Genomic DNA, 25,561 nt, shown 5'->3' with positions numbered 1-25,561 from the left:
AAAGCATGAATAGCCCTTTGGAGTGAGAAAAATACCAAAACTTTAGTTTGATAATTGTACATTTATTTACCCTTTCCTGCTTTTTGTATATTTATGTTGAATCCAATTTTACAACTTCCTTTATTCTTATCTTAACTTTGATACTTTTTCTGGTCCTTTTGGCTTGGCAATACACCTGACTTTCTTTTTTTAGCTAATGGGTTTCTGATTTCCTTTTTGCTTCTGCAGTTTGATCATGTCCCTGAATCTGTGGTCTTATACTACATCAAACAGCCTCTGTCCCTTATTGTAACTCTGATTGGTGAGCCCTGATCCCTCAGCCTGAGAAGGAAGATACAGACTATTATAGAAATGTTACTTTAGGGAGTATTATGAGTTAAATAGTGCCCTCTTCAAATTTATATATTGAAGTCCTAACCCTCAATACCTCAGAATATGACCTTGGAAATAGGGTTGTTGCAGATATAATTGATTAAGATGAGATCATAATGAACAGGGTGGGCTGCTAATTCATTATAATTACTATCCTTATTGAAAGGGGAAATTTACACACAAAGACACACACACACAGAGGGAGAATGACATATGAACATGAAGACAGAAATCAGGGTGATGTTTCTTTGGCCAAGGAACACCAATGATCCCATCTAGCTGACCTCCAGAAGCCAAGAGAACATCCTGGCTCATAGCCTCAGAAGGAGCCAACCCTGATAACATTTTGATCTTGGGTTTCTGGCCTCCAGTGCTGTGAGAGAATGAATTTCAGTTGTTCGAACCACCCAGTCTGTGGTACTTTGTTACAGAAGCTCTAGCAAACTAATATAGGGAGATAGCATGAGTTATAGTGAGATGAAGGGTAACTAAAAATAGGGAGAACCCTTCAATTTAGGCCAATAGAAATTATAGGGACGTGGATTTGGGATTCAGTACTTGTTAGTACCTTTGACCTTCTCATTGCTCTCAAACATTGTTTCCTATCATGACCCTTCATTATTGGTCACTCTGCCTCCCTTCTTCTGCCTCAAATACATTTTCATACCCATTTGCATCCTGCCACGAGTCTCTGTTACCCCAGCAAAGATACATTCCGGCAGATGCACCCCTAGTTCCCCCAGTTTGAGGTTCTAGAGACCTCTGATGGCTTCACATGTATCCAGGGGTACAACCACTTTTCCATTCTAGGATATCAAAGATTACATGGACCGGGAGAGGCAAAGGTAGAACTACTTTATCTTAAATGCCCTACCTTCCCTCCAGGCACAAAGTAGAAGAGTGATTTTATTATGGATTTTCCAGGGCAAAACATTTTCTGCACTAACTAGCTCAGTTGGAGAACTTTGAGATGGTTACCTGGGAGAAGTGTCATCCTCATTCGTTGACGGGGAAAGATGCCAATGGAATAAATGAGACATGTTTTGTTGTTCTTTGCCTTCAAGAAGGAAGCCAGAGACAGAAGCCCCCAGTTCAGATCAAGCCAAGGCTGAGAATCAGTGCCATCTGTCATCATCTGAAGCCACACAGGGGGTCAGTGCTATGGCTGACCCCACCAATCCTCACGGGCTCTTCCCTGGCTGTCTCATTGTAGAGAGGATTTATATTTTGGAGTCTTGCTATAGATTACTTCGGAGACAGGTGAAAGGAAACAGTTTATAATTGCTTAACGTGTGTGCACAGGTCAACATATCTGCCCAAATTATCTGCCTTCTTAGGAATCACAGTTCTCTGGAGATTTATAGAAGGCCCTGGGTTTCAATCACAGTATTAAATTTAGTGACCTTCAAGGGAAACAGGGAGCAAATTATAGCTTCTTCAACTTGTTCATGCCAGGAGTTGGCCATTCATCCTGCTACCAGACAAATGAACATTGGAGTGACTTCCTGCCTGAAAGAGTAGCGAATGAAAAAAAAAAATTCCGGGCAGTGAAGTTGAGTTTGGACACGCTTATGATCTAAAATTAAGTCATCCAAAGATCCTAACGTCAAACTCTTGGACTAACTAACTGAAAAACAAGTGAGTCCTGAATACTTTTGAAGATCTAAAAGTGCATGTATATCAGTAAATAAAATTAGAAGTTAATTTCTTCAAAACCTTTTATGTAAAACACCTCAGAGGCTAAAGCTTGATTCATTATTAAAAATAATTTTATTTCTTGCAGAAAAAGCTTTCAAGTACCACTGTGATGCACTGTGGGGCTGTATATTACCCTCCACTGTTTAAGAAATGCAACATCTCAGGCTGTTACGGTGAGCTATCCCTTCTACCATGGATGTTTAAACTTTTCTTCTTTTCTCTCTTATTCTTTATTAATGTCTCTGGACCGCCCTCACGGTGGCTACTTAATCCCCAGCCAAGCCTCTGTCTGGTGCTGTCTGGAAACAAAGAGTGACTTTTAAAAAGCAGACAGTAAGTAGACTGGATGGATTTTATCTACAGAGAAGCACCTGACACCCCTAGTGTGACCAGCAGAGCCGAGGTCTTTAAGGCTCTCAGCTTCCAAATGGTACGGCTCCGAATGAACATTTATAGCCCATTTCTGAGATTGAGCACCTTCCAGTACTGGGCAGCATATTGGTCCAGCAACTGGGTCAGCTGCTGGCCACTGGACAGTTATTTTGCCAGATGATCTGCTTTCCATCATGCGGATTCCCCATGGTTCTGTAGCTGTTTGGCACGTTCTGCACATGACCAACTGGGAGATTCAAGCTTCACTTCTTGTGTTCCAAATAAGTCATGGGTACATTTAGAGTTTGGAAAGGAGAAGCAAAAACGCAAATCCCAGCGGAAGAAATTACTTGTGAGATCTACCGACTAAGTAGCTCAATACAGTTCCTATCTGTCTCAAAGAGCCCCCACAACAAACCCAAACCAAAAAACAGAATTAAAGTGCTTTAGAGTTGTAGGTGGTATTGTTTCTTTGTCAATTGCAAGCTTTTAAGATTGTAATGTCCTCCAAAGGCCACATTGGCTGCTCCCACCCCTGACTGTTTTGTCTAGCCAGCTCAGGCCATCAGACGATTAAGATAACCTCTGAGTCAATAAAGGTTTTCAGCTTGAGTTTGGACATTACTGCAACCGGGTTCCCAATTACGTGGGCGGGAGAGTGCACTCTCCTCTCTGAACCCACACTATTGGAACGTGGTTTACCGATCTTGGCTCAGATGGGAAGAGTTTAAACTTTTATTCACCCCTGTGTTTGGAGGCCCTGAGAGACACCAGTCCCTGAGAGAAATGTCTCGTGTTCCGTTGCCTTGCTGGCAGCCACAGGAGTCCAGTCAAGGATTTAGCTGCTGCTTAAAGACATGTCTTAAATCTGACCTCCACCTGGAAAGAGAAAGCATCTCTCTCCAGCTCCTCGGATGCCACCAGCCCAAGCTTGAAAGGGAGACGGTATCTTCTTTCAGCTCTTTCTCATCTTCTCTCCCACTTCTGGGTCTGGGACTCTCTTTAATTAATGGGTTCCAAAATTAGAATCCAAGAGTAATTCCTCCGCCACACCTCATATGACACAGCAGTGTGCTTTTCTGTTTGGAGGGGGTGATGCCATGTATGAGAGGCAAATCTTTTATTGGGAGCTCCGACCAGATGTGCACGCTTGCTACCCAGTGCACTTACATTTGTGCCCATCTGTTTGCGTGGCAGGAGGCCTTTGGAGGGTGGCATAAGCCAGTTCTGAGAAGGCTCATTTGCCAGTAGAGGAGCTGGTTCAGCGGCGCAGCCTGCAGAACACAGAGTGTGCCAACACTCCTGCCAAGAGAACCTTCTGTTTGGCAACAGTACCTGAACCGGGCTGCATGCTGCTCTACAATGGGTAACATCTGTTGATGGGAAGCTGGCGTGATGTGCCCTCAGTGATCGATCCTGCTGCACGCCGTCACTCAACTCCCTTTACAACAAGCTCACGGTGAATACCTCATTTAAGTAAGCGAGTTTTAACATCACTTATTCATGGTAGAAATGCTTATCAAATGCCTACTATTTGCAAGTCATCGTGCTAGCTATTTCCGAGTGGGTCTAGATGAATTTGACGTGGATCCTAGCTTTAAGAAGCTGATAGCAACAACAGAAATAGGCATGCACATAGAGCATTGGTTGACTTGAGCGGAATGGCATAAGCTAAATACAAACACCCAGAGTCAGAGATGTGCTGTTGAAGCCTGGAAGAGGGAAGAAGATGCTCAGCTGAGGGGCTGGAGAAGAGGGGTGTGCAGAGAGGGCCTTCAGGGTGGGAAGCATTTGCACCTGTGGTTAGAGTGGGAAGGGCCACTGGAGCTAGAGGGAGTTACGTGCTCAGGAGTGAGAGACTGCTTGAGTGGAACATGGGGTGAACCCAGGGAGAGGAGAAAAAGGAGGTAGAAAAGAGATTCTGAGGACAGATCACAGGAGACCAAGATATCGGGATGAGGGTTTGGCCCTGGAGAGCTGGTCGACAAGTTGGAGACAGAACTATGCTGCCTCTGGGGTTTGGGGAAAGACTGGGGGGGGATGGGAGCTCGGTGGAGAGGCCAAGCTTGGTGCTGAGAGCCAAGTTAGGGCCATCAGAAGTTGTCATTTAACCAATACTTATCGAACTCCTTTTTATAGGCTCCTTATGTGGACCATGTCATATCTGGCCCCTCCACATGGGCAGGGAGATATATTAAGAGTCCTTTACAACTCAGTACCATGGGATCAGGGCAAAGCTATAGGAATTCCTGCAGAAATCCGGGAACCCAGGGAAGGGAGGGACACAGAAGTAACCAAATTCCTGAAACGTTGCCCACAGAATAGAGGACAGAATGACCTTCAGAACTAGGTGTCCTGGTTGTATCCCATCAATGTGGCTTAGGGCAAGTTACATCATTTTTTCTTGTCTCATTTGTAAAATGAGCCGAATCATGACACCCGTTTCGTAGGGCTATTGTGAAATTACATGGGTCGGTGCATGTACTGTGCATGCAACACGCTGGCCTCCCGCGTCCGATCAGTACACGCTGACTCCTGGGCTTGTGTGGCCATGCTGCAGCAGACAACCAGAGGGTGTTTCACTAAGCAGCTGTTGGGTGAGGCTTGCGACACTCAGGTTTAAGTCTGATCATGTGTCTCCATGGTCCAGGTCCCAAGGGCACCTCCTACTTGAGACTTGTTCTCGTGGCAGAGAACGGGAGTGCTGGGTCCAAACAGTGTGCCTTGACTCTGTGTACATCGCATCTCCTCCTGCTCCACGGCCAAGGCCAGCGCCAGCGCCAGTGGGGCAAGGCAATTTATTCTTCCCATGGAGGTGGGGAGGGGATAGTGGATATTTGATAAATAATAACACAATATGCCACATCTGTCATGGACGTTTTCTGAGGAAGTAATGGAACTAGATTGAAAAACGTTAGGCAGGTGTGTTAACTGCAGGTAAAAACACAAACACAAATGTAAAAAGGTAAAGCCGAGCAAGTTGTGACTAAGTGTTATAACGAATGCTCTTAATTTGGAGCGAAGTTGGCATAGTATATCACAAAAAGCATTAAACTTGCAATAAGGAGTCCCAAGTTCCATTGTGTCATGTTGGTTAAGATGCTTACAATTTTGGGGGGTACTCTGTCATTTCATTTGCAAAAAGGTGGGAGCTAGATTAATTAATCTCAAAGTTCTCTTCCAATATTCTGTGATTCTGTGAAAACTAGCCACAAAGAAAAAGGGGTGGCTGAGATAGGCTTTTGGAGGGACAGAAAGTGTCTAATTCAGTGGAAGCCTTTATTGTTAATTTTGGGGGTTTATTTTTTGATATAGACAATAATAAAGAGTTACTATGGGCTCTTGATTTGTGGAGAAATACTCATACGGGGCTTACGACATATTTACATGCTCTGTGTTGGACGATGTAGGTGATGCAAACTTGAGCGTGTTTCAGAATCACCTGGAAGGCTGGCTAAAGGCTGGGATTGTTTTGTCCCACCCCAGAGTTTCTGATGCAGTGGATCTTAGGTGAGGCTGAGCAATTTGCATGTCAAACAATTCCTGGGTGGTGCTGCTGCTGGTCCAGGGACCATACTTTGAGAACCACTGGTGTTGGGGATGTCGGTGCTCTGATATCCTCCACCACAGTCTCACCCAACCCCCTGCTGCTCTGAGTATGACTGCACCCCACAGCTGTCCTGTCTCTGGAGAGCTGCCCTTGGCTAATTGAACCCTCTGGAGGGGGGTGGGGTAAGACACCCCACCCATCAGGTACACTGACTGTCAAAGGCTTACAAATGGCTGGTGCCCTTGTCTCAAGATGGAATCAACTCTATCTTGTCATTGATTCTCCAGAGCTTCCCTGTGTCATTGAGTTCCCAGATTCAAGCTGGTCTCTGGCTGGGAGTGTAATTTTTGTGAGCATTCTGCCCCTGCCGTATCAGCTGCCCCTACTCCCCGTTCTCCTGAGAGGACCCCCTTAATCAGTCACATGAACAAGAACTCTCGTCTCAGACTCTGCTTCTAGTGAACCCGACTTCAGACAGATGATCTCAAGCTGAGAGAGCCCAGAAGCAAGGAAGCCTGGTCATGGGTTTTGTCAGGGTCTAGCCATTAGGAGTCAAGGATATAATTTTGTGGAAGCAAAAATGGGACAATCCAAAGAACTTTTGTTTAAAAAAGTCTAAAATAGGGCGCCTGGGTGGCTCAGTTGGTTAAGCGACTGCCTTCGGCTCAGGTCATGATCCTGGAGTCCCGGGATCGAGTCCCGCATCGGGCTCCCTGCTCAGCGAGGAGCCTGCTTCTCCCTCTGACCCTCCCCCCTCTCATGTGCTCTCTCTCATTCTCTCTCTCTCAAATAAATAAATAAAATCTTTTTAAAAAAAAAAAGTCTAAAATAGATCCACTCACCACGGGTAATGTTTTATGAAAGATTACACGTGGAGCGAAGGAAAAGATGTACAGATGTTTCCAAGTGGTTGAAGCCTGATGCCTGTGAATATGATAAGGCTCTTTGTAATAATGAATGATTCAAAAAGTTGTTTTGAGAGAGGAAGATCAGCTTGGATTTCAGCTTACGAGATTTGTGTGTTTGGGAGAAATCCATGAGCTTTCCTACAGGTACCTACATAAATGGAACTTGGGTGGGGGGGTGGGGTAACAGGTGATGGATATTAAGAGGGCACATAATGTGATGAGCACTGGGTGTTATATGCAACTAATGAATCACTGAACACTACATCAAAGACTTATGATGTACTATATGGTGGCTAATTGAATTTAAATAAAAAAAATAAATGGAACTTGAGAGAGGGTGAGTGGTCATAGCTGGGCTATGCATTTAGGAATCATTTGTAGTTTGACATTGGGGTTAGTGCTGCTACTGGGACATTCAGCAGGAAAAAGCAGAGGGTCTGGGACAGAAATTTTGAGGTTGTCCTCAGTTATACCTGAGGGAAAAGCTGACTTCAGAGGAAAGTAGGTACAGAGAGAGAATCTAAATAAGATGGAGGGTCAGTGAGGCAGAAAAATGTGGCCCCAATTTTGTCTTCAAGTTGGCCAACTTAGTTTGGCACATATTGAAATATTGGTGTAATGAAGTTCTGAGCCCTCAAGAAATTTTAGGCTCTGTAAGCGGTGTTCATTTTTGTTTGTTTGTCTTTGTGTGTGTGTGTGTGTGTGTGTGTATGTGTGTGTGTAGTGATTGGTCTAGACATGAACAAACATTTCTCTTTAAATGTGATTTCCCAGCAGAGTGAATAAATATATTTAGGGAAGGTGAATGTTGATCATTTTTGCAGAGAAGCTAGGCATGCACAGATGGAAAGATGTGGGAAGGTTATGGTCGTTGTTCTGGCCCTTTCACTGATCCTAAGAGGGAAGAGAGGCATGTGACAAGGTGAATTCATAGAAGAGCAGTGTTGGGGAGGCACAGAAGGCATGACTTGGGGTTTGTGGGACACGTATTGTGTGGGGGACCCTGTGCCAGCCTCTGAGGGGGAGTCCAGGATGCTTACGGTGTGCTCACTGCCCTCCACGAACTTGGTTTCTTGTCCAGGAGAGACAGGGTCCTGGATATGGAAACGATGTACCAGAGGCTTTGGAGATAAGTGCTCACAGTTTTGGGACTTTGTCAACTTCACACCATTTCTCTCCACTTGCGGCACCTGTTTTCCTCAAAGACCTTTGCTCTCTCGCCCTTCATTGGAAATCTTCTTGGTTCATATAAAGCTCATCTAATTATATTTATGTCTTCCCCTCTTTTTTTGTTCTTTTAAAAAATAGTTTATTGTTTCCATTTTCTTGCTCCTTCCTTGCAGTAATTGGTCCCAGAGTGAAACATTATCCTCCAGCTTATGCTAATAAATGAATAATATTTTTTCATTTCTTCTCTTAGATTTTATTTAGCATCTGACATTGCCTCTCATGTTTCTGTTTGGTTCGGTTTTATTTTTGTTCTTGTTTTGGATTGTTTTCCCAGAATGTGCCTCTTTATTTCCCAGGAAATGCTCGACGCTGTTATCAATAATTATTAAGTCCATTAGTAAGCCAAATTAAAAAGAATAACAGTAATAATCTATTGCATTTGGATGACACTCTCCAAGCATTTTCTCATTTCATCACTTGCTGTGGCCTTTAATTTAGACTGAATTTGCAAATTCATTTTAGTTTGGCTTCAGCCTCTCTTCTTTCTCCCCTGTTTTGCTCTCCTGTGTGATGTCTAGTTCCTGTCTGTCACATTTCTGAAGTACATGAGGCTCAATTCTACTTCAATTAATGCACCATCCTCGGCGCCTTGCGTCTTTTTCAAGTTTGACAGCTAAGTCACTTTGAATGTCTTTCTTACCCCTGGAGATGACTAATGTTACTTCTGCCTTCAAAGGGGGCTTCTCCAGAAACTAATTTCACTTGCAACTAATTTCTTCAACCACTATCATTAAATGTGCACTGGATGGAAAGCATGAGTCTAGGTTCTGTGGGAGAGACAAAGCAGAATGGACTGAGCGTTTGATGTGATATTAATCTGGCAGACAAATGTGCCCATGATACCCAGTACAAGGCTGTATGGGTGAAGGATAAATGAGAGGTACAAACTCCATGACATGGAGTGCTGAGAAAAAGAAATTGGAGGAATTCATTGAGGGTGATTGTTTCTTCGCAAACAACGGAGGAATTCTGCTTGCTGTCTGTCTGGTCAGCCGACCCAGCCCCATTTATATCTCCGTATAGACAGGGGTGTGCTCCTAAATGTTTAAGAGTCGGTTCTCTGGAGCATGGGGAGAGGAGTTCCTATTGTGGCGTTTGTCCATTTCCATGGTGTAAATGCTTCCTTGCGTGGTTGATTCCAAGCTACCGACCTGAGCTTACCGAACATGCAGGTGGGAGGAAATGCACAGACGTGCTCTCCCGAGCTAGTGTGGAGTGGCTTCAGTGCACCATGGAATGTGGGCCGGAAATAGGGAGGGGGCTGGGGGGAGGGGCGTCTGGGTGACGGACATTGGGGAGGGTATGTGTTGTGGTGAGCGCTGTGTATTGTGTAAGACTGATGAATCACAGACCTGTACCCCTGAAACAAATAATACATTGTATGTTAATAATAATAAAAAATACCTAACGCAAAAATGTTAGCATTTTTAAAATCTGGCTGGTAAAAATAGAGATGTCTACATAATTCACCATTTTTTATATTTTTTGTAAAATTTAAAAAAAAACCCATAACTTCCAAAATAGTATATACAGTAGAATTCTTTAGTATGCTGTGCTTCTCACAACATAAGACTCATCACAGTTTATTATAATCCTTGTTTCTTTCCATCTTCCCTGGTAGATTGCAAGATATTTAGGGCAGCAGATACCTTGCTTATCTTACTCTCCCTAGCCCTTAGAATAATGCTTGAACGTAAGAAGTTCTCAATAAATATGTGTAAAACCGCATGCACCCATGTAGAAATAAGACTGGAAGGATATACAACAAAATGATTGCAGCACTTATCTTTGAGTTGTCTCGGGCTGGTTGATTATGGGTAATTCTTGTTTTCTGTACCATGACCTGCAGGAACTTCAGGGGAACTCCTTTCAGATCAAGACTTCATTTGACTAGGTCAGCACAAATGAGTTGTTTAGTTGTAAAGATATACGATTTCTCATTTTTTACCTGTATCATCCAGATTAATTTGCAGATGTTTTGACTTCTCTGTGCCCAATGCACTTGCAGCTTGGATCCAAACCAAATATTTCTTGCCACCTTGCAATGAATCAGTGGAGATGTTAATATAACTTGAAGAAAGATCTTGTTGCTCTTCTTCTATCTCTAAACTTAAAAAAAAAAAAGATATGATGACCAGTTATGTTTGGTTTGAATGAGTTATTCCTCAATTTTTTGATGCTACTTTTTTAGTCTACTTTCAGAAAGTTGATTTCATTTAAAAATTTTTTTAAAATAAATTCAAGACTGTTCAGGGCCACACTATGACTTTCATGAGTCCTAAGTCCTTTTGCCTTTATGGACTCATTCTTCCGTCAAGAAGAAAATAGTATATATATGTGTGTGTGTATGTTTATATAGATACATATATATGTTCATATAGATTATGTTTTACAACCATTGATATAAAAGCAAATATATTAATATTACATCTTAAAACAAAAAAAAGTAGTCATTGATTGAATATTTGGAATTGTCTTCAAACTTTTCTAAATTCCCCATTGGTTCCTTATAGGAACCAGTAGGTAGTTAAACAAGGAAAAGGAACGCCATGGTTTTTGTAGAAGCAGGGGCATTATTTACCACTTTATATCCTAAGAGGTGGGGAAGAAGTGGAGGCCGTGGACCTAATGTGGGGGCCACTGGGACTCCGGGAAGAAAAATCGATACAGTGTGACACTGGTCACAGGAGTACGCTCTGCGCTTTAATCGGGCCCTAGATAACATTTGCTGTTGGCCACTAAAAATGGATAAGATTTATTATTGTTAATTCTAAACATTTTTATTCTGTATTTAACAGTGGGGAAAAAAACAAGGTTTCATGTAAAATGTAAAATCCCCACTATGAATATCTAATGATAGTCTATTTTGACTTTTATTTCTATATCATATACTTTAATGGTGGGGACATTCATGGAGAATAATATTTGCGTGTCCTTTTTAAAAAAATCAATTGCTGTTACTTTGCTTAGACATTCCCAAGCATCCTCACGTTTTGCATTCAGTTTTTAAGGATCGATGTAGGCCTGTATGTGTTTAATAGTGAGAAAAACTCTTCAGACATGGACACGAGTTGATAGAGATGAGAATGAGTAAAGGCACCCAAATGGAAGAGCCCAGGTTGTGTGTGAGGAACAGTGACATACCCAGGAGAGCCTGGAATTTAGAGAAGTGTGTCTTATTCAGCTGGGGCTACTTTATCAAAATACCATCAACTAGGTCGTTTAAAAGGCAGAATTTCATTTCCCCCAGCTCTGGAAGCTGGGAAGTCCAAGTTCAGAGTGACAGCAGATTCAGTTCCTGTCTTGTAGACAGCTTTCTTCTTACTGTGTGCTCACATGGCCTTTCCTCAGGGTGTGGACAGAGACAGAGACAGAGACAGAAAGAGAGAGAGTGAACCAGCAAGCACATAATAGGAATTAAGGATTTAATTAAGCATAAGAATTCTGGGGAAACACATTCAGTCCATAGCAGAGTGTAATAGGAGATAGGTTTGGAAAAGCTGGGTGGGTCCAGATTATAGAGGGCCTTTCAAGTCCAATAGGGAATGTAGAAAAAATTTGAAGGTTATCAATGCTATTGAAGGCATTGATCATGAGGATATCATGATCAGACTTCAGCTGTGTGAAAATACCCCCGGCAAGAGGCATTTTCTTCTTAGCCTCTGTTTCATCCTGGCTCTGTTCTCAAGAACCAGCTGGTTTGGGAAGTACTCTGACTAGATTCTTTTTTTGTGGAAAATTGTATCCACTGCAAAAGGCCTCAGGGATACACTGGATGGCTCGCTCCACAGAGAATACAGAATTCATAGCCACTGAGGAGGTAGACCATGGTGCCAGTCAGATCTGTGCTGATCTGCAAAATGTTTGCTGCTGATCTACAGTGAAGGGAGTATACTAATCGAGAGTAAGCATTTAGAAACCTTTATATTAATTTGAGAAGACAATTTTATGTTTGCTGAATCTAAAAAAAAATGGATTCACATTTGGTATTATTTTAATTAATTAATTAATTTAAATATCTTATCTATTTATTTGACAGAGGAAGAACACGAGCAGGGGGAGTGACAGAGGGAGGGGCAGAGGAAGAAGCAGGTTCCCTGCTGGGCAAGGAGCCCAACGCAGGACTCCATCCCAGGACCCTGGGATCACGACCTGAGCCGAAGGCAGACGCTTAATGAACTGAGTCACCTGGGCATCCCTTTATTTTATTTTTTATTTAAATTCAATTAGCCAACATATAGTAAGTACATCACTAGTTTTTGATGTAGCGTTCAATGATTCATCAGTTGCGTGTAACACCCAGTGCTCATCACATCACGCGCCCTCCTTAATGCCCATCACCCACTTACCCCATCCCCCCACCCATCTCCCTTTCCGCAACCCTCAGTTTGTTTACCGGAGTTGAGTCTCTCATGGTTTGTCTCCCTCATTGATTTCTTCCCATTCAGTTTTCCCTCCCTTCCCCTATGGTCCTCTGTGCTATTCCCTACATTCCACAGTGCATGCCTGAATAGTGAAAAGAAATTTAGCAGAACCTGGATATTTTTAGAGGTGAGGTTTTCATCGCAGAGATGCTCAAATCTTTCCCTGATAATTACCCCTTCTCCTTATTAGGTTCTTGTGAAAGTAACGTCTGACACAATAGATAATTAGGAGTTAAAACACCACTTTATTAATAGTTGCACATACCTGATGCAGATATAGTAAAAGCCTGAGTTCATCTGTTGACCAAGTATTCAGCAGATGCAAATGCATCCTGAGGGTCTCCTGTATGCACGATACAATGGACCAAACCAGAGACGGCACCTCTTTATGGAGCTGAGTCCCTAGGAGGCAGATGAAACAAAACCATGGTAAATAAGTGGATGCTGTATGGCAAATCACAAAGGAGATGTATCTGGGACTGCTATGTAACATGGGATTTTTTTTTCCTGATTAGGAATGTCAGGGAGACCTTCTAGAGGAAATTAGGCTTAAGTGGAAACTTTAAGAACAACTGGCATTTCCTAAGTAAAAATTAAGGGCCTGTGCAAAGGCCCTGTGATAAGTAGGACTAGGGCAAACATAAAGGACTAAAACTGTGCCTGGAGTACTGGTATTAAAAGGTGGCACAGCATGATATGAAAATAGAGGGCTAGGTTTAGATCATGTAGGTCTTTATAAGTCATTCTAAGAATTTTTTTTTTTCTAATAGCAATAGGAAGCCACTGGAGAGTTTTTTGTTTTTTTGTTTTTTAAGTAGGCTCCATGCTGGGTATGGATGGGGCTTGAACTCATGACCTTGAGATCAAGATCTGAGCTGAGATTAACTCAGATTAACTGTTTAACTGACTGAGCTACTCAGGAGCCCCAGGAGAGTTTTATTCTGAAGAGGCTAATGTCATATAATTTGTGACTGGCAGATTTCCAAGATCATCTCTGCCCCCTGGGGTTACACCCAGTATAGTCCCCTCTCCTTGAGTGTGGGTGGAACCTGTGACTTGTTTCTAGCCAATAGAATGTGGAAAAAATGATAAGATGTCGCTCTTATGATAACATTGTATCATACAAGATTCCACCTAAACACACTAGAGCAAGAAATTGTCCTTGCTGGCTTGATGAAGTGTGCAAGCATGTTGAAGAAGTCCACATGGCAAGGGACTGAGTGAGACCTGCAGGACCCAAGGACACTTCTAGTGGTCAGCTAGCAAAATCCTGGGGCCCTCCTTCATCCAGATGCAAGGACATAAATCCCACCAAGAACTCGAACAATCCTGTTAAAGGATTGTTACCCAGTCAAGCCTTCTGATATAAATACAGCCCATGTGACAACTCTTTTGGAGCCTGGTGAGACCCAGCGCAGAGGACATACCTAAGCTGTGTCTGAACTTCTTATTCAGGGAAATGGTGAAATGATGCATCATATTGTTTTAAGCCCCTAACTTTGTGGCGATTTGTTATGCAGCAATAGAAAACTAATACTTTGTTTTAATGTAACATTCCTGTGATTGCTTTTAGAGAACAGACTAAAGGGAAAAGAGTGGATGGGGACACACCAGTAACATAGGTAAGAGACAAAATGGTGATGCTGCAGGAGATGGAGAGAAATGGAATGACTGGAGAAACAGAAGTATTGCAGGTAGAAGGTAAAGGAGAAGGGCATATCAGAAGTGACTCCTTGGTTTCTGGCTATGACAGATCAGTGGTTTCCCAAAAAATTGAGAAAAGAAAGACTGAATATGTTTTTAAAAATCTGACTAAAGACATTGAAGAAATGCTAAAGCAACTAAGACTTGAAGGGCAAATAATTCAGAAGGAGGGGAATTACCGAGAAATAAGCTAACACTTTATGAGACACTTCTCTCCTCAGAGCATTTACAGTTGGTGAGGAGTTGAGAAGCCAGGAATAGATCCCTAGATAAAAGGCAGAGAAACCAGCTGAACTTTTAGCGTGGGGTTGCAGAACAAAAATTTATAACTTGACCTTGCCAAGAAAAGCAGAATAAATTATGTCAAGCTCCTGAAAATAAGCATGGCATGGAGAAGCAAGTCGAATCTTTAGTGGTTTTCCCCCTTAAGGTATTCACCTGATGATTGAGCTGCACCGGGCTAGATCTAAGAAGTGGAGTAGGAAGCTATTGAAAGCAGAGAGGAAGTTTTGGCAGGCTCAAGGTGCTCAGGAAACAAAAATTGGAGGTCAGGACTTGTCAAGGAGGAGAGGCCCAGGTACACAGTAGATGTCCGAGGCTTCCACTGGGAACCCATGAGCCAGCAAAGATGAACCAGAGACAACAGAGACTTACAAAAATTGCAAACTTGCCTCAAATCAGTTTAATGTCTAGTTGGATTTAGGTGGTCTGCATCAATACACATTGCCTACCAGAGTATAGGAAAATCTTCCCTGGAGGAAAATAATGTGTTCTAGAGCCTTTGCTATTGTTAATTGACAATGTCTGACTTTCAAGAAAAAATTACCAGACATATCAAGAAAGAGGGTCAAGGACAAAAAGACAATAGAAACATACCCACAGATGATAGAGTTTCCACACATGTACATTAAAATACCTGTGCTTGATTGGTCTCAAATTTGATTTTACCTTACTAATAAGATAATACCATAATCTGCTATGTTTCATGGATGCTGGCAGAAGACATGAGATGGGGTCAGAGAAAGGACTCTATCGCACCAGCTCAGCAGGCAGCCTGAGCATCTGCATATCTGCATTGCTTCTTTGCTCCCAAGTTCCACAGGGGCAGGTGACATGACTCAGAAAATGCTACATGTGCAGTGGGCTTGCACGGCTGAGGAACACTGAACCTAGGGATCTGTCTCTTTATATCCAGCAGTAAGAAAGCCTGCTCTGTCCTAGAGAGGGACATTACATCACCCCTGAAAATTGCTGGCTGAAAACACCATCTTGAGAAATAGCCCAGGTAAAGGGTTCATTCTTGGCATCCCCAGCAAGAACAGAAAGTGATGCTTAGGGCCCATGAGAGATTGCCTCTTCCAATGAGTTATGTTCCAGAAAATAGATGACAGAGTGGAGAATGCTATTAAGAACCAAAACTGATAGAAAAATTATGTGGAAACTCTAGAACTGAAGTATTCAATAAATAAATTATAAGCTCCTTAGATGAGTTTAATAGCAATTATAAGCAATTAGAAGAGAGAATTAGTGAATTCAAACTAAGAAAGTAGAAAATATCCAGTCTAAAGCACAGAAAGGCAAAAAGTTGAACATACATAAATAAAATAAGAAACATATGAAATACTGCGGGAAGCACTAATTAATAGATCATTGTTGTCCTGGAAGAAGAGAGTAGGAAGGGGCACCAACAATATTTCAGGAGGAAATGACAGGTGACACACATTCAGCCCATATTTGAGAAGCTCTGTGATTCTCAATCTGGACAAATTCAAAGTAAAATTTCAAAAACCAAAAGACAAAGAGAAAATCCTTGAAAGGATCCAGAGGGAAAAATTATACACATTATGCTCAAAGGAGCAAAAATAAGGTGGCAACTGACTTCTCAACGAATATGGTAGAATTCAGATTATAAGAAAAAAATATCTTTAAAGTGCTGGAAGAAAATAAGGATAAACCTGGATTTCTGCATCTTGTGGAAATGTCTTTTAAAAGTCGATGTGAAATAAAGACAATTTTAGATAAATAAGAACTGAGAGATTTTGTCACTAGCAGAACTTCACTGAAGAAATTCTAAAGGGAGTTCTTCAGGTAAAAGAAGAATCCCATTGGAAACAGATACAGTTAGAAATGAAGAACAATAGAAGTGATAAATATAAATGAATATCGACTATACAGAATAATAACAATGTCTTGGGATCTAAATTATGTGTAGAGCATAGTGAATTAAAATACATGAAAATAATTATTCAAAGACATTAAAGGACAAATGGAGTTCATGTTTTGTAATAGTATTTGGATAGTGGCAGAAAATCATAATTCATATTAGACTTTAAAAAATCAAGGTTGCATGCTCTAATATTTAGAATCACCACTAAAAGACAGTAAGGTAACTGAAACTAGAGGGGAAAGAAGAAATGTGAAAAACAGGTTGAATATTGGTGCCATTCATTCAGTGGTGAACTCTGGAAAGTTTTAAGAACTGGGTGTTATATGCAACTAATGAATCATTATATTTTATATAATGTATGATATACATTATATCAAAACTAATGATGTACTATATGGAGGCGCCTGGGTGGCTTAGTCAGTTAAACATCTGCCTTCGGCTCAGGTCATGATCCCAGGGTCCTGGGATCGAGTCCCATGTTGGGCTCCCTGCACAGCAAGGAGCCTGCTTCTCCCTCTCCCTCTGCCCCTCCCTCTGCTTGTTCTCTCTCTCTCTGTGAAATAAAACAATCTTAAAAGAAAATGATGTACTATATGTTGGCTAATTCAATTTAAGTAAAAAGAAGAGGAGGGGTAAACTTGCTGGTTGGATAAATTCATGTGGATCTCAGAAGAGATGTCAGAGATAGAGGCAAATTCTTTTGAGGCATCTGCTTTCCAGGTAAAATTGAAGAAGAGTGATGAATATTCCATTTGTGCAGGTCAGTTCTTAGTTTATCTCACTTTCTCTGCTGCTTGCATTGAAGTGATGAATGGAATCGATGGCAGATCCCCAGGAGGGAATCGGATGCAGTGACACAGGGCAGTAAGGGTCCCAAGCTTTTATGGCATAATCATCTTGTCTACTGATAGTCTTGGACCATCCAAAGGTGAGCAGAACTCACCTGATAGGGGACAAATGTCATAACACATAATATATCACATTAAATATTCCATATTAAAAGGGCCAAGGTAGGAATGCTTAATTGTTAAATATTGAAAAGCAAGAATAATCATTAGGATTTTAATTATATAATCTCTTGTAATGGTTTGCTTTTTTTTTTTTTTTTAGATAGATGTGTTTATCTTTACTCCTTCTGGCAGCACAGTACATAAAAAAAGTACCCATCTGTGGTTCAGCCTTGCAAAATGCTCAATACCTCTGATGTTAAGCCTGTGAAGAATTTTGCTCATTCATTCTTTATTGACATCCAGGATCGAGCTTTGAGTCATTTTGCATTTATTGTGTTCCTTGAGCACAATTTCTCATGTTTCAATGTAGAAAAACACCCTCCCCATTGTGAGATCATCAAGGGTGTTGTGATAGTCATTTTAAGGAGTTTCATCACTTCACTGAAAGCTTCACTTCTTTATTTTGTCTTTAAAAAAAAAGTAATGGAATAGATTTCACTCACTCATGAGATCTGCTTGGATTTATAAAAGACTAAGGCTGGTCTTCAGTGTATTTCTTGGTTTTGGAAAGCAGGATGTTATTTTATTGCTGGCATTATGTATGAATTCTTACCCCTTGCCTCCTCATGGAGCTAGGGTGTCAGCAACCTGGGAGTTCAGCCTAAATTCTTTTTCCTTTGTGCGTGTCTGTGCTGGGTTTCCCTCGTCCTCTCCCACATTCACCACTGACCCCCTGCTGCTGTGACAAGACACGGTTGTGGCCTTCTGCTCAGCTTCCCCACAGCTGGGCAACCCCCCCCCCCATGGCCCTGGGGTCCACGCAGCTCAGGCTCCACCACGGCAGTGGTGACCCCAGCTGTCCGATGCTCCCCGTGCAGCGGGCCTGAGCTCCTGAGTTTAGTGTAGCATGTTATGGCTTTGAGCTGGCACCTGGAATCAGCATCCCAGCCTGCACTTCTATATCCGGTAAGTCCAGACCTGAAACCTGAGCCTCCCAAGCTCCCACTGTGGACTGCCGGGTTAGCCCATGGCTGATGCTTAAATGCACAGCAGAGAAAATGCTGAAGGTCAGTGTTCTCAATGTGAATCGTTTCCAGCTCTGCAGATGCTTCGAGGGACTGAGCTTCCCTCACAGTGAGATCATTGCACCTTCCTCTCATCCTAAAATATTCATATCAAAGAGGCCCTGCCCTGGGCTCGCTCTGACGCGATGCAGAGGAGAGCGATGCTTTCAGGATGAAACTCTTATTCGGCTCTTAAAGCTCTCAGAACCTCTGATTGATTCCATCTTGGGAACTGTGGATGGAAAAATCAGAGGCGAGTGTCATTAATGACCCCCAGTTGCTGAAAAACAGGAATCTCTGCATCTCGAGGTGTCACATCGCTTATGCGTAACTGTCACACCTGCAAATGCTGGGGGCAGCTTTTTCTTTCCATATTTGGGGCAAAAAAGAAAGACGTGGCTCAAGAGATGTCTCTTGAGCTGGCACGATGAGTGGACTTCTCCGGGGACATGTAGCTTAGTAATGCATCTACAGTTTAAGAGGAATATTCTGTTCCCTTCTCCAGTCTCATGTGTTCCCACACACTCTGGGTCCTTCTCAGACTCGGACTCTGGGGAAGAAGAGGGAGCCCATTGATGCTCCTGGAAAAGAGCAAGGATAGAGAGGAGACACCAAATGTGGGTGGCCAGTGCTCTGCTCTGGGCACCCCATCCCAGACCGAGAGAGGTAGAATGTCAGAGAGCTGTGCCCTGGGATCTGTGCTCTTTCAAAGCTCCCCTAAGTGCTTCTGATCATCGTCCTGATTTGGAAATCACTTTCCTGGGCCACTTGTCCCTGTGTGGTCGCCCGTGGACTTGAAGCCGTAACCAAGGCTTGGTCTGTGGTATGATCAGATTGAGGAACCAAGGCTGGGACTCAATGATGTTAGCGAGATGGGGAAACCATGGGAGACAGACTCTTCTCAGCTTCAAGCAGACGATGTAGTCATTCATTCAATACCTATTCACTGTGCACCTACTATACACCAGGTCTTTTCCAGAAGCTAGGGACACAGCAGTGCACAAGAGAGGGAAAATCCTAGCTCTCGAGGACAATACAATCAGGGAGCTATATAATAAACCAGCCAAATACGGGGCTGCTCTGCAAGGCGGGGATTTTGTTTTGTTCACTTATGTAAGCCCTCAAACTAGAACAATGCCTAGTGCATAGAAGTCCGTTGCTGAATAAAGGAAGAAAGTATTTCAGATAGAGATAGTATTCTGGAGGATAACAGAACAGAGAGGGAGGCTAGGAGTCTGGGGTGACGGAGGAGCCAAGCTTGTAGGTACAGCTTCTGAGCAGGTCCTGAGCTTGGAAACTGGATGAGGAGCTACCTCTCCATTCTGGCCACCATTTGCTCCTGTTCTATAGATTCAAGGAACAATTTAGGGCATCACTCATCTATTTCTTTGCAAGGGATACTCTGATCAATTAGCCACCACCTTAGATTCCCATGCATCAAACAGGCTGATGACCACCTTATCCTTGCTGCCCACGTGTAAATATGCCCACTTGTCTTCAAGTGCTATCATCTTGGCCTCTGCTGTTCATCCCAGAACAGCCCACCTGAGTCACCATACCGGGACCACAGAGAACAGTCACCACAAAACTTTTTGAGGACATTGATGCTCTTCTCATTTCTCAATGACTCAGGAAGAGTCTTTGGGCACTCTCTGTGGATGCAGTGATGTTTGTGTGTGTCTGCATGTGTGCTTGTGTCTGTGTGTGTGTGTGCATGTGATGCACTCCAATATTCTATTTTCCTAAGCCTTTGGATTGGTCCTCTACAGTTTCCCCGGGGAGTTCTGGTAACTCAGCCTCATCAAGAGTAGTCCATGGTTGAGTTTAATTTTAGCCAACCCACAAAGTAAACTGTCAGAGCCACTTTCATCTGCATGAGTTAATATATTAAACCCAGAATCACTCATCAATACACCCTGATTGATAAATTAGGACCAACCCAGTGTTGTATTCCATGCTCCTTAGTCTTCTGCCATCAGAACCTTTTCTCATGTACATTCTGCAGGTTTCCGCTGATGTGAATGGGCAAAATCTTGCAATTCTTTTTGAGTGTGAGTCATTTCCTCCTGGCCAGACTTCGCTTGTGTCTCTGGAGCACGCTGAGGTCTGACCCCAGTTACGGGTCCAAGGGCAAGTGGTGGCTTGCTTTCTTTTTTTTCTTTCTTTCTTTCTTTTCTTTTCTTTCTTTTTTTTTCTTTCTTTTCTTTCGTCTTTCTTTTATTTATTTATTATGTTTTTTTATTTGAATTCCAGAATACTTAATATACAGTGTTATATTAGTTTCAGGTGTATGACATAGTGATTGAACAGTTATATGCATTACTCAGTGCCCATCATGATAAGTGTACCCTTTTATCCCCAACACCTGGAAAAATTACAATTAACTATCAAGAAAAGACAATTTTCTGATTCTGTTGCTATCTCAGTGTATTTAATATGCAGTCTATAGGGAGCAAAGATATTTTTTGCCATCACCTTCCTAGCATCCCATGATTATCACATAAGGTGGTGGTTCTCAGCTGGGAGCGATTTTGCCCCACAGGGAACATGTGGGGCAATGTCTGGAGACATTTTTTGTTTGTCACAACTTGGGGACAGGCATGCCACTGGTATCTAGTGGGTAGAGGTCAGCGATGTTGCTGAACATCCTACAATGCACAGGACAGCCCTTCACAACAGAATTATTCAGCACCAGTTGTCCATAGTGCTGAGGTTGGGAAACTCAGCATAAAGGGATTTAATGATAATAGAATTTATTCAGTGTTGAGGCTCCAAATGACACACAAAAAACTGGCTTTATCTAGGCTCTGATGATGAATTTATTCTAGATTCAGTTGGAACAAACATTTATTAGGTTCTTACTGGATGACCCTTCCTGCATAATCATCCTACATCATGAGCCGCTTTTTATAGAAGAGAACCCTGAGAGAGGGTCTTGCCCAACTTCAGAGCATCAGCAAGTGCGGAGCAAGGATTTGAACTCAGAATCTTTGCTTCTGAGACCCGACTCAGTAGGGAATGGCTGTCACAGTGGTACCGTGGGTCCTTGCTTGGCAGCGCTCCTCATTCACAAAGCCTCGATGGTGCTCAGGGTCTGGCTATATGATGTCATTTGTGGTGTCAACATCCTTCTGAGAACTAGTGCTGAATTCTTGTCTTTCAAAATTGGCTCTGTGAGAAATTGAATGGGTGACAGCAAGCAATTATTTCTTTCCTTTTTTGCCTGTGTCCTCTGGTCTGATTCAGAGGCACAAAGGAAAAACATTCTATAGGCGTGGAGTGCCAGTGGGTGGTTGTGAATGGGTCTGAGCCACATGACGTGGAATGAATGGGGAACGGGAAGCTTCGAGGCATTTCTCATGGGAGGCCACGTCTGCTGGTTTCACTTAAAGAGTATGGTGACTGAGGGGCTCCCCCTGGCCACAGTGGAAGGGCGCTCTGGGAGGCCCCGACTCGGCCAGACTCTTGGGCCCCCAGAACATCACAAATTCCTGCTTGCACGTTTCTCCTTCACTGAACCAAATGTGGCCCAGTGCAGCTCTGTGCTGACTCCTTGAAACTTGCAACTGCTTTGGAGAAGGAAACTTTTCATTTCCTACGGCACTGATGAGCTTTAGAAAGCCGGGCAGATGTTTCTCTGAGCGCAGCACTGCCCCTAGGAGCAGGCGGACAATCAATGTCTAACCTGTTGCCAGGCAGCTCAGGCATCATGAAAGAGACTTAATCTCCAACGATTAAACATTAAGTGCTTTCTAACATTTAAACATTAGGCTCGTTTTATGATTGTGAAAGCAGCAGTAAAGCAAGGGGGAGAGAAAGTTTACTGCTGCTTAACTTGAGCAGCAAATTGAATTTCTATCGACGAGGAGAAGTGCTTCTCCCTCTGGATGGAGAAGATGGGCAGAGGTTTGTGGGTTTAGAAAAAATACAGTAATAACGTTTATAGAGATGAAACCGTCAACACTACCCCTAATACTGCAGATTAATTTTGACAGTCATGTTTATAATGCAGGGGAGAGAGGGATCTCCTGTGTCCCTGGGGACTATGTCTAGAGATGAAACCAGAAAAACACAAGTATTTTCTGTGGTTGCTTTGCTGTATTTAATCTTTCAATTTTTTTTTTTTCTCATTGTACAAACTCTCATCCATAGGTGTGAACACATTAGCATAAAAGACTCTGTACTCTGGGCATATTTTTATATCTGTTTTTACACAAGCACGGATTTCTTTTCTGGCATTGGGCACATCACAAAAACAGCTAGCATCGACTGAGTTTCTTCGTGTCCCAGGCACTGTTTGGTGGAGGGACTGTGTACGTGCTGACTCCCCCAGGACTCATGTAACCGTCTGAGACAGTCTTTCTGTGGCGTTCTTTTCCAGGAAAGAAAGTGAAAGGGGGATGTTGTAGAGATGCTGGGCAGCCCAGCTGGGACCTGAACCCCAGCAAGCTCACTGCTGGTTCTGCTCTCTGTGCACCTTCAAGTGGGCAATGCTCTGCTTGCTTCCCCCTTTCTATGTGCAAAGAAGGGTCGGTGCTCCTACAAATTGCTGGGCTCCAGACCATGGGGTGGAGATGGGGTGGAGATCTGTGAAGAGGGTGGGGAGCCAAGTAATCTTCACAGTGAACAAAGGAATCACCAGCCAGGAATCACTCACTTAAGATGTCCTGCTTTGCTGCTTTACTGGCTTGGGGCCAAGTGAGCCAATACAGAACCTTGTAGGTTGTCTTCACCCGAGGGAGTTTCACGTTATAGCAAAAGGCTTTCCTTGAAGCATCTCAATTCTTGCTCTCTAAGGAAGTATATACATCTCATATATTAATTTATTTGATTATATTGAACAATTTTCAACCTCCCCAAACAGGAATTTCATAGGGTGCAGCCATAGTTATGTTTGTTATATTGATATTTACGACTAAAGACAAAACCACCCTTAATCAGATTTGGCAATTTGATGGGAGGGTTTTTCCTTTGTACCAATCAGACATTTTCCTTCCCTTATAGATGCTTGTTCCTGATCCTGTTTTCCTGTTTCAGGTACCCTAATGTCACTCCTTTTCATCTGATGTAGGCTGTCACCCAGCCGCCTTCCAATTTGCATTATTCATGAACATTTGTCCTCTTTTTATTTGCCACCCTGCTTTATCGGTTTGCAATTTACAGAGTTTGTGACTTTGTCTTGTCACAACTTACCAAGAAGAATCTTACACAGTTGATATTTCTAGCAACAATGTTGGAAGAGTTAAAAAAAAAAAAAAGTCATAGGGGCGCCTGGGTGGCTCAGTCCTTAAGCGTCTGCCTTCAGCTCGGGTCATGATCCCAGGGTCCTGGGATTGAGCCCCACATCAGGCTCCCTGCTCCGCGGGAAGCCTGCTTCTCCCTCTCCCACTCCCCCTGCTTGCGTTCCCTCTCTTGCTGTGTCTCTCTCTGTCAAATAAATAAAATCTTAAAAAAAAAAGTCATAAAACATCAGAAGTTTTAAAGCCCTTCAATTCTATTATCAATATTTTGGTTTGCGGTGTCTTTTCCACATCTTTCAACTAATCTTATTTCAAAGCTTACCAGCTTGCATGGAATCACTTCCTTCATTGACAAGTCCTACTTTTTGCTCACTTTTGCTTTTTTACATGTATCCGATCTGTCCCACACGGGAGACCCTTTGACTCTCGATGGTTAACTTCCTTTGCTTCAAGGAGTGCTTGAGAAGTGGGGGTTCATGCAGATTAAGGCCTGGTGAGAACCAGCCTCAGGGAGTAGCTGCGGGGAGCACCTTGGCTAGGAGTAGATGTTGGCAGAAATGGCCAGCCTTCCACTTTCTCAAGAGTTTTGCTTTTTGCCTCAATTCATGATTCGTCCTTTGAGTAAAGTTGCTAACATCAATACATAGCTGTTTCCAATCATGAGTCTAAGACCATGTTTCGGGACAAGCACAATTATCCTTCAGATGAGTCACCTCCTGGATTCTGCCAAGCCTTGTCTCTGCTCCTCTCCAGTATGTGAATAAGGAAGGTGTGAGTGTGTCCAAAAAAATGGGAGGGAAATGGTGCTCATGATCTTATTGAGAACCAGTCGACTGCCATTTATGCATATTTTCTTTATCCTTATGTTTCATAAATACATGAATGATGAGCATGAGACTCAGTGTAGGCTGCAGATCAGAGAGAGAGGACGAGCCCAGAATGGGTGCACTGAGCGTGCTAACGGGTCATGTAGGCAAGAGAGTGAGGAGAGAAGCTGGCCACAGTGCTCACTGACTCTGGGAAAATGTGAAAGGCACTTTGTTTTTCTCAGCCTCAAATTTTTTTTTCATAAAAAAAATTGTCAGAGTTAAACGGAAATAACTGTAAGAACTCCCTAGCATCTTAGCCTCTGAGCTCTCTCATAATAAGCCAGAATTTTCTTTGGAAATTTCTTAAAGAAGGACCTAGAGACCTTTTCAGAGAAGGGTACCGAATGTAATTAAACAGTTGATTTGGTAAGACTGGGAGGAAAAGGTTTGAGGAGCAAGAATTATTTTGCCTCGGCAGAGGAAAGACGAGAGGTTAATAGTAATTTTAAGATAATACAGTAATCGGAAAAAAAATGAATCTAGTAAGAAGCCTAGCTGTTCTTTAAAGTTAATGTGTTGTGATTTTAAAAAACAAATGCAATATGCTCATTAGAGAGAACTATAAATTGCCAAAGAATTCACACACAAAGACAAAAACATAATTGTATCCCTCAAAATCACCTTTTATTTATTTATTTTTTAATTATTTTTTTTTTAAAGATTTTATTTATTTATTTGACAGAGAGAGACACAGCGAGAGAGGGAACACAAGCAGGGGGAGTGGGAGAGGGAGAAGCAGGCTTCCCGCCGAGCAGGGAGCCCGGTGCGGGGCTCGATCCCAGGACCCTGGGATCATGACCTGAGCTGAAGGCAGTCGCTTAACCAACTGAGCCACCCAGGCGCCCTCCCTCAAAATCACCTTTTAATCTTTCATTGGATTTTCTCTTAGGATTGTTCTCTAGTTTAAGAAAGTCTAAACAATGTTTCGTGTTATACAATTCAGTATCTTGTTATTTTAAATTTATACTAAGATAAGCATTTCTAAATGTTATCACTTTTTGTAAACATTTTTA

The 25,561-nt window shown here is 42.6% G+C and overlaps 1 long non-coding RNA gene across 1 annotated transcript in view; it reads left to right on the top strand.

The window, feature by feature from the left end:
• The first annotated feature begins 1,773 nt into the window (after positions 1-1,773).
• The window catches only part of LOC115937144 (uncharacterized), a 177,648-nt gene continuing 153,860 nt past the window's right edge, over positions 1,774-25,561 (top strand). The window contains exons 1-2 of the long non-coding RNA XR_014146760.1: positions 1,774-2,243; positions 3,640-3,901. This is a non-coding gene — a long non-coding RNA (uncharacterized LOC115937144). The remainder of the gene's footprint in view (positions 2,244-3,639; positions 3,902-25,561) is intronic.

The sequence above is a fragment of the Leptonychotes weddellii genome, chromosome 7, assembly GCF_054177405.1.
Source record: "Leptonychotes weddellii isolate Sample4059 chromosome 7, ASM5417740v2, whole genome shotgun sequence".
NCBI lineage: Eukaryota > Metazoa > Chordata > Mammalia > Carnivora > Phocidae > Leptonychotes > Leptonychotes weddellii.
This window is presented reverse-complemented; position numbering and strand designations above follow the sequence as displayed.